We start from the raw sequence: 10,525 nt of genomic DNA, 5'->3' as shown, positions 1-10,525 counted from the left end.
CCATTAACGCAACGCAAGACGCTTAATAAGCAGTTTTAGGATGGATAGTAGGGAGTTTTCGAATATCGTACGCAAAGCTTTGCGTTGGCTTTTAGCGCAACTGCGCATGCGTCGTACGCTAACCGCTTGCGGGCTCCCGTGAAACGACGGAAATAGCGGGCCGCGAACGCTAGCGCTAACTTAGCGTATACGCTATTCTAAAACTGCCTAGTTTCAGAATAGGGTACGCAAAGGTTAGCATTAGCGTTTGTCGCCTCTGCGCATGCGACGTACGCTATCGTCTTGCGTACCCCCGTTAAAGGGGTCATGAACCACTTTTCCAAGTAATGATCTAATGGCCTCAGTATCGGAGTGTACTGCCTCCCGAATCGATTGCCGCAAAAATTTCTCGAATCCGTCAAGAATCAGCGGAGTTACGGGGGTATGGCGCACGCTCCGAGCGCTTTCTCTCTTTTCTCGTGCCGACGAGCGCACTGGAAGCTAGACAGGGAGGGATGGCATGGGGGAAAGAAGTTACGCCAGCGCGCGTCATGAAACGCGATCGCTCTCCCGCTGTGATTCGCTTGCGCGAGTGCGGCTACCGTGTACTGAGGAGTGCGGCGCCGGCAAGTCGGCACCCCGCGGCAAGAAGCGCATCTGATCCGAACGCCGCTCTCGATTTACGTCGGCTATCGGCCAATAAGCATGCTATGTCTCTTGCTACGTACAGCGGACAGACGCCCCGCCCACCGACGAGAGTGAGAACCGGCCTCTGTTTGAAAAGAGGGTGCCTGGGAAACGGCAACTTCGCGCTCCGCTTGTGGCCATTACGCGGCGCGCACGACTGTAATATTTGGCAGAGCAGTTCATAGCCGTGTCAGCTTTCCGCAGGATGTGTTTTTTCAATCAGCCCAAGGGGTGCTTCATGACCCCTTTAACCGCCGTATTCTCGAACGAGCCTCGACTCGAATTTCGTCTTTCACATGACCGAGTTGAGCACAGCGCCGCTGCTCGACTGAAAATGACGCCGCGCTTCTTCAAGAATCGCTGCAGATTGTCGCTGACATGCGGTGACTTGTTCTGCCGAGAGTCGAAGGGTATATACAGGCCCCGGAAAGTCTCAAGTTCTAGCGATCGCCGCAGAGGGCGAAAAAATCGACCGCGGCGAGTTCCATCGATATGCGCGCAGAGTGGAGCTACTGGCTCCTCTTTTAGCGGTCGGCTATCTTAGTTTGCATTTTCCCTGCTAGGGGCGCTAAACCACCCAAATTTTCAACTTTAAGAAATTTTTTTGCGCAAGCCAATGAATCATTCAAACATGTTATTTTGCTTTGGATAGCTAGAGAGTTACTTATGTTTAGACTTAATATGTATAGCTGCTTTTTAGTTGAAGTGTCAACGTTTTAAGACTTCAGTGATGACTAACTGGACCAAAATCCAATTTGTATCCATCTTTTCCGTGGCCGTTGGCGTTCAAATTGTTCGGCGGCAACGTAAATGCGGAAGCACCTTTCGCTTCAGTTCGCAGACGCCCTTTTATCTTTACAGCAATAGTAGCTGACTCAGTTTACCGGCGAATTTAGGAATGCCGCAGCGATCGAGATCGAGGGGTACGTTTGACGCTTTCATGGAGTCGATCTGTTGATTCCGCACCGCAAACAGGTAAGCCGGAGCGTCAGTTATGCTCTTGTTCAATGGTCCGTCGTCGTTTCTTTGACATTTGTTACATCATTAATGTATTACTATAATGACGAATACATAAACCACATATTGTTCAGTGTCAGCTTTGCATTGCCGTGTAACTTGCACACGCGACACGTCTGGTTTGTGATTTCGGTGTACTGTACCTAAAGGGATTGCGCGTGATTTTTCAATAGGACGCCTAGGCAATTTGAAGTGGCTATGCGTGCAGCGTTTCTAATAATCGAGCACAAGTTTTTTAAAAGAGATTTTATATCCGCGAGGGGCGCGAACAGCGGTGATTATTGAACGTAATGGTAATCGCATTAGGTGAAAGAGAACGTTTAAGTGCTTTGGGGTTCTTCATGAATGATTAGATTGTGTGAAACATTTAGATTATTATCAGCAGTCCTTAAAGTCAAGGGAGCTTAAAGTTAATGCGGTCTCTAGGGGTCTCATACCCCTCCACCGATATTGAGACCTAAGACCCATCTCGCCAGAATGTAGGGGTGTGTGTGTGTTGGGACTGTCGAGATTGTTCAGAAACTCTTATCATTTTCCTTGGTTTCACGATTACTATAAAATCTAAATTTTTAACGAATTTTGCCTGATGAGTATTTTGTACCTTCCACCCTGTAACGGCAGTGGTTTCGCGAATAATATTTCTTAGGTCACAAGTGTCGAAGCTTCGTTTCGCTGCTTCCATAGATGGTAATTTTCATTGTTTACTTGATTGAAAGTGTGTATTTCATCTGATGTGCTTTTTTCTAAAGCGGATATAGAATTAATGTAATGATGTGTACTTTCAGAATACCAAGATTTCCCCGACTTCTCTCCAGAACTCTCAGCATCAAGGTGTGAGACCAGTAAGTGGGAGCTTTCCAAAAATAAAGCACAATGCCACTGCTCCTGCTTAAATTTATACAGTGATATACAGCATTATTTTCCAGTGCCCCTCAATATCTCTCCACCAATACAAGAGCCAGCATCCTAGGGGGCACAGGAGCCATTGCCAACAGCACCAACTACACAGAGTAGGTATTGTTCCTCTTATTAAAGCAAGATTAATACAAGATTACATAGTAATTCCAGTAAGTGTGTCTTCATTCTACAAAACAAAAAGGAATTATTCCCACATGCGTTCCCAATATATAAATATTGGCACTAAAACTGGTTAATGATACAGCTCATTACATTAAGTAGATGCTTTCATTAAATAAATGCACTTTTGTTTTAATGTTTTACTATCTGCCACTGGGTGTGTGCCTACATTTGGCCAGTCATATACGTGGCTGTGTGACAAAAAATACATTTTGCCTGTGTTTATTTTGTTCTCATAACATGCAAAAATACCAAATTAGCCTTTTACACTAGCCTGACCTGGTATTTCAATTTGGGCATAGCTTGCAAATTTTGTAAAGGATGCACACAAAATTCCAGGTAATAATACGTTGCATTAAAATACAAATGTACGTGTTTCTAGTGTACCAAACTTAGCAAACCATTTAACCAAGGTGTAAGTTTTAAAGCCTCTTGCTTAGACTTAACATTAGTGATGTGGCTTTTTGATTTTCCAGGAACCCCAAGAGCCAGGACCAGGACTCGGAAAGTGCTCACTCCACGTGATATGAAGAGGCTTCAGCACTACTGCGATGAGAACTCCCACCTCCATCAAATTGTTGCAAGACTTAAAAAGTCCAAGAAACCAATTGCATCTCATGCGCGGCTTCTTCTTGAAGCAGGCAGGTACCTAAAGAAGGACTTTTTGGAAATTCTAAGAGTGCAAATGCATCTGCAACCACTGAAAAAACATGGGAGACGATGGCTGATGCAACTTAGACAGTTTGCCCTCAGTCTTTACTTTACAAGCCCTGAGGCATATAAATATCTATCAAAGGTACTAAGTAGGGGTGTGCGAATAGTGAAATTTCATCTCGAATCGAATAGTGCCGCATAGTGGCCGAAAATATCGAATAGTATCGAAGCGTGCACTGTCAGTAACGGCAAGAGAAAGGAAAAATTAAGAAAGCTACGGCGTGGTGACAGGTTTCTTACGTGCTTGTTCGGGAGTTTTTTTTTTTTTTCTTCAGGTTTTATGGGCGCGCAACCATGTTGATAGAAGAGCTGCCATTCCAGTTAGCCGTGCCACTCTTAACCTCTTGGGCAACAGAGGGTGGTGGTACGGTAGCTAGTTTTTTTTTTTTTTTCGTATAATTGTACAATACGGCTCATCTGGCAACGGTCACGTTATTGTGCTCCATGGCCATGCTCTGGGCCCAAAAATCTTCAGGCGCCCGTTCACAGCAGCGTTTCGTTTGAGCACCGGAATGATGGGAGTTTCTGAACGAGTGGTGCAGTACGGCAGTGGTGAATGTGCAGCGTGGTCAAATTTTTACATGTGAAGCCAATCCTCAAGGGTTTCGCATGCCAAATTCGGGACGTTCTACGGCACTTGCGGCATACGCGACCGAACTATTCAAAAGTCCGTACCTTCGTTTCGGAAGTGAAGTTGAGAAGGGCTTGCCACTTTTCTTGTCTTTCTTTTTTTTTACGTGCTGAAATAACATAACCTCCTCTAAAGTAAACACGCGCTCATTTTCGAACCAGGAAATCGGTGAAAGTTTTAACAAAGGCCTATTGTAACGACGTTAGCGTTAGTTTTAGCCACCCCACCTTCACCAAGTTGCACCAGTGGCCTTTGTCGCGTTTTAGATATTCGTACTGTCGAATTATTCGAAAGTTTGAATACTAGCTATTCGAAAGTCGAATCTAATTATTCGATTAGTTAGTATTCGACTCGAATTCGAAACTCGAATATTCGCACACCCCTAGTACTGAGCCTTCCCACAGTAAAGTCCTGAAGGACGTGGCTGTCGGCCGTAAATATAAAGACAGGAGTTCTGCCTCAGATTCTCGAGTTATTCAAAGGAAAGGCAAAAGAAATTGGGAAATTCAAGACAGAGCTTGCTGCCTAATTTTTGACAAAATTTCATTAAAAAGAAATCTGCAGTATGACCCTAAGAAAGACATCATACATGGATATGTTGATAATGCCAGAGAAAGAACAAATGGCACAGCGCACACTGCAGCAGTTGTGGTCTCTGGGATAGCGAAGAAATGGATACAGCCAGTAGCCTTTTTGAGAAGAGAGGGGACAGTTCACGCGGGGCCCCTTTTAATGTCATTGAAAAAGCTAATCATTGAGCTAAAGGCATGTGGCCTCTTCGTCAAAGCATTGGTTTGTGACCAGGGTAGCAGCAATTGCGTTATTGCAAGGACACTGGGTGTGAGCCCTGACAGGCCTTTCTTTATTGATGATAAATAGAAGATTTCCTTCATTTTTGACGTCCCCCACCTGTTGAAATGTATGAGGAATAATCTGAGTAAGCATGATATTCCTGTTGGTGATATTGTTGCTTCCTGGGGGCATATTAAGGCTTTGTATGAATCAACACATCACCTGAAACTAAAATGCCTACCTAAATTCACTGAGGGCACATCTATGAAAGTGCATTTGGTAACATGAAAGTAAAGTGGGTGCTCAGCAACAGTGTCTATCTGGCAATAGAAGCATTCATACCATTTAATGTTCTCCACCAGAGGCCACAAGCACAGCTGAGTTTGTTGTGAAAATAGATCACTTGTTTGATTCATTTAACAATTCTTGTGTAAAGATCGCTGAGAGAAAAATGAGGTATACAATTAATACTTCTACAGGGCACATTGAATTCTTGCATTCTTGGATTGCATGGATTAAATCTTGGAAATTCAAAGAGCCTAGGCAACCAAGAACCATTTAGGGCTGGCAGGTCACAATTAAAGCGGTTTGTATGCTGTGGGCAGATCTGCAGGAATCCTATAACTTCAAGTTTTTGCTTGCTCATCGTCTGAATCAGGATCCCTTGGAGAACTTGTTTGGGATCATTCGGCAGCAGCACAGCTGTAACGAGACTGCAAACACATTTCAGTTCACTGCCGGTCTCAGGCATATCATTGTCGGGAAGCTCTTCAAGCTTTCAGATGGCAGCAACTGCCAAGCAGATAAGGCTGTTCTTCTAACTGAGCTAAAGAAATTAAGACTCGATCAAGAAAGTCCTACTGTGGCCGACACCTTCAGCTCAAACCTTTCAGACACCGAAGAACCAGCAGATGTACTTGAATCAAACATAGTTTGTTACGTGTCAGGATACCTAGTACAAGCATTTCTGAAAAAAGCACCATGCTTACAATGCAAGGATCTCTTGAAAGACAAAAGCCAAGATTTGTCTTCACCAAACCAAATCTCCATGATGTTCAAAGCAGTGGAGATGCAGGACAAGACTCTAGGTAATTTAGCAGTGCCCACAGAAGCAGCTTTCAATTTTGTCAGAAAATTGGAAGAAGCATTCTCTGTTCAAATAGGTGCTGTAGCACACTTGAGAGGGGTGTCAGAGAAACTGCTTCGTATTATGATGGAAGTGACTAATGGCCCATTTTGCAGTGCTCACTGTCGCAAATTGTTTCTGCAAATGTTTGTACTAGGGGTGTGCGAATTGTGAAATTTCACCTCAAATCGAATCGAATAGTGGCCAAAAATATCGAATATCGAATAGTATACTTACACAAAATGTGTACCGCCAGTTACGGCAAGACAAAAGACAAATCAGGGGCGCTACGGCGTGCCGACAGTTTCATTACGCACTTGTTCGAGAGTGGCTTTTGTTTCAGTTTCTATGGGCGCGCAAGCATGTTGATAGAAGAGCCGCCATTCCAGTCAGCAGCGCCACTCCAAACCTCCTAAAGACTAACAGAGGGGGGTACGGAGGCTAGTTTTTTCCCCATGGTCGTGCAATACGGCTCATCTGACAACGGTAACGTTGTGCTTCATCGCCATGGGTGCTCCGTGCCCAAAAATCTTCGGGCGCCCATTCACAGCAGCGTTTCAACTGCGTGCCGCAACGATGGAAGTTTCTGAACGAGTGGTTCGGTGTGGCAGTGGCGACTGCCCAGCGTGAACAAACTTTTACAAGCAAAGCCAATGACAGAGGGCTTCGCAGGTCTAAGTCGGGACGTTTCACGGCGCTTGCAGCATATGCGACCGAACAGCGCAAGAAGTCCGTGCCTGCGTTTTGGGAACAAAGTTGTGAAGGGCTTGACAGTATTCTCATGTGTTTTCCTACGTGCGGAAATGGCAATCTCTTTTAAGATGAGCGTGCGCTCGCTTTTGAACCAGAATGTCAGTGAAAGTTTTAACGGAAGGCCTAGTGTAACGACGTTAGTGTTAGTTTTTGCCACCCCACCCTAACCAAGTTGCACCATCGGCCTTTGTTGCGCTTTAGATATTTGTCCTGTCGAATTATTCGAAACTTCGAATACTACCTATTCGAAAGTCAAATCGATTATTCGAAACTTCGAATACTAGCTATTCGAAAGTCGAATCGAATTATTCGATTAGGTACTATTTGATTCGAATTCAACACTCGAATATTCGCACACCCCTATTTTGTACATATTAGAATTCTTTGGAATTCAAAAACAGAGAATTAAGCCAGGCAAAGACTTGGAAGTCTGCTGCAAAAATTGACTTAGCAGTTCAAGACTATTGTTTTTGTGCTCATACACTGCTGTGTTATAATTGTTCTAAGCAAAAAGGATAAGCAATCCAAGGAGCTCATGACTTGGTTGTACAATTTTACTTGTTGTCCATGTGTTTACAAGCAATGTTCTGATATTTCCTACAGTATTGTTGTGACCATGAAGTGTTTGTTATGTATCTGTGTTGTGAATTAAGCTGGTTACTTACAATGTGGGAACGCACAGAATGATTATACCATACCTATTACTTTCTGGACACTTGCCGTGCTGTCAAGTGGGCTCTTTACCAAGAAAGGTTGGAATTTTCCCAGCCCGCTTGTCTGCGGTCAGCTGCAAGCTGAAACAAATTTTGTGCTACTCCGAGCCATTACTTGCCTCTTTGGACAAAACTTAGCCGATTGCCTCTGCGGAGAGAAACTAGACGTTTGGATAATTTTTCTTCCAGGGCGAATTTATTATAGGTTCGCTCCACCAGTTAAAATAGTTTTGAATCCATAGAAATTTAATATATGAATTGTTTTTGGAGAATTACGCGCTGAAACCACGATGCGATTATGACGCGCATCATAGTGGGCACTCCGCATCAGTTTTGACCACCTGGGGCTCTTTCGAAATGCCTGTCACGGCGGCCGCATCCATTTTGTCGCCTAGTTTTCCTAGGCGATAAAACAAAACAAATGCGGCCGTCGTGGAGGGAATTCACACCCACGTCCTCGCATTTACCAGCGCGGCACCTTACCTGCTATGCTAAACTTGTCAAGAAACAAGCCAGTAGTAAGGAAAATACGGATTCGGGTGGTTTGAAGTCAAAAGGTCGAGAGAAGCGAGTTTTGCCAGCCACTGAGTTTTGCGCTGCAAGCTATCGTATTCTCTCCGCAAGGCTACCGGCCAGGTGATGTCCCAAAGAGGCTGCATAAAATTGGCACGAGGAAATAGGGAAATTATAGTGTACACGAGCGTATACATACGTTTCGTAGCTCTTCTTGCTCGTGCGTTCGCGCTTTATGAGCCACTACTTCACGATGTAACCGCGTTGTTTGCTTGTGTGAACGCTCAGTGGTGTACTTTGTCTTGTAATGATTTATGAATATGTAATAAAACATTATCAGGCTTACACATCGCCGGTGTTGTGTGCGTTAATGCCAGTTGAGGCATTGGCGTCTCCTGGCACCTTCGTAGCATTTCACACAGTTGGGGCACGGAATACACACGAAAGACAGTTCAGAAGATTCATTACGACACTCGCAGGGCTCGGTAAGTGAACAAAACGTGGCATATACATTTATTTCTTTTGTACGACCACGGGCGACCGGAGCGCACTGCACAGCAACCAAAAACGAGCGACGGCAGCCATATTGCATAAAACTCATTTCCGTTTCCTGTTGTACAACGGCATCTCTTGGTCGGCTACTTTAGTTCACAACGCCACCGCTACCCTTATTTCCGTTGCACTGTCAAAGGTACAGTTTCCCTTCTCTAAGTGTATGGGTGTTCTCTGGTATATATATGGCTCTGGTTTTGCCTAGAGACGGCGCTCCCATCGACTTTCTGATAGGAAGCCTACACGAACGGCCGTTACGGAGGTCATATAGGCAATATAGGCTCCCTACTTTCTAAAGTCAAGGTGACGCGTTGAGTGAAGGGACGTTATAGAATATGGGGGTAAGTGGCGGAAATAGCGCGCGTAGGCAACGAACGCTATCTTTGCGTACCCTACTCTAAAACTGTCTATTCACTTTGCACAATTATCGAGCGCTATAGTTGCAAATGTAACAAGAAATGGCGAACTTACCTTCAACAACGGCCGAACGCCTGTGGCGCACCGTGGCCCGCGGCTTACAGAATCAGCAAATCTGGAGAAGGAGTAATCGCACACCAAGCCGACCGCGTTCATCTCTGCAGCTTTGGCGCCAATTTCTTAGCGGGAAAAGTTACGGTGCGATAGCATCCTACTGAAACGTACACACCCGCCCGTGGGTCCGTTGTTGTAGCGGTTGTAGCGCATGCGGCGAAATATAGCTTCTTCACAGCTTCGTCCGTGGTCTCAATGATCACGGCACTCGCAAAACACGGAATAAAGTGAAAGGTCAGGAGCAGCACAACCCGTATAAACAACTTCCGCGCAGCGCGCCCAGCATAAACTGATGAAGGAGAGCCGCACGGACAGATACAAAACAAGGGCTTCAGAAAACTCGGCGGAAACTTATGCTGCTATCGCAGCCAGTGTAGAAAGCTTACTGAATAGCTAAGTTTGAAGTCTTCGTGAGCTCTTACGCAGTATTAACACCTCACAAACTTATCTTCTCGCGTGTTATTTTCTTTATCGCAACAACACACGTCTCCATACGATGTGTGCGAAGGCTCCAGTTCAAACCACAGTAGTGTGGTAGTGTGGTCTAGAATTATGAGAGAGTGGCCAAGGCGCCGTGCGAAAACCGTGATGACGCGTGAGGCTTTTGTGGTGAACTCTCGCCAGAGGCGCTGCCGTGCTAAGCCCGTACACTCATTCCGCTCCGAAGGCTGTGGTATGATCTGCTATGGGCTTGATATTTTTGGCCCACATTAGACATCAACGCGATAACGAAGCTCTATAGCGTGGTTTTACGTCACTGCGAAGTGTTAGGCACGCGTGTATCCGTACAAAATGAATGTTTTCATTCTGTCAACCGAGGAAATATATGTCTTTCCTGACGCTTGCTGGTGGATCCCCTTGCGCTGTTATTTCTGACATATCCTTTCACGCGTGTTGCTCCGTTATCTAGGTATCATGATTGTGATGGACGTATCATTATCAACGTAGAACACGAAGCGCTGAATATATGAGGGAAAAGAGTGAGACGACGCGAACAACTAGTGAACCATGGCAGATATGCGTGTAGCAAACGACTAGCTTACGCTGACGCTTTGCCATTCATTTCCTTTGTGTCCGCCTCGGTGGTACAGTCCTGGTACAGTACGGCATTCGGCTGCTGACACGAAAGTCGCGCGTTTGATCCCGACCGCGGCGGTCGCATTTTGATGGAGGCGAAATGCTAGAGGCCCGTGTATTGTGCGATGTCAGTGCACGTGAAAGAACACCAGATGGTGGAAATTTCCGGAGCCCTCCACTATGGCGTGCTTCGTAATCATATCATATGGTTTTGGCAACTAAAGCTCCAGGCATTATTATTATACACTTCCTTCGTTGTATTTTATAAGATCCCCTCCAGGTGGCTCCAGTATTGCCTTTCTGACATAGAAGGGAATAACGTTAACTATTTATCTGCTGGTGTTTTTGTTCGTTCGAATTACC

The sequence above is a fragment of the Rhipicephalus sanguineus genome, chromosome 10 (assembly GCF_013339695.2).
Source record: "Rhipicephalus sanguineus isolate Rsan-2018 chromosome 10, BIME_Rsan_1.4, whole genome shotgun sequence".
Taxonomy (NCBI): Eukaryota; Metazoa; Arthropoda; class Arachnida; order Ixodida; family Ixodidae; genus Rhipicephalus; species Rhipicephalus sanguineus.
The sequence above is the reverse complement of the archived record's forward strand: the minus strand, read 5'-3'. Positions refer to the sequence as shown.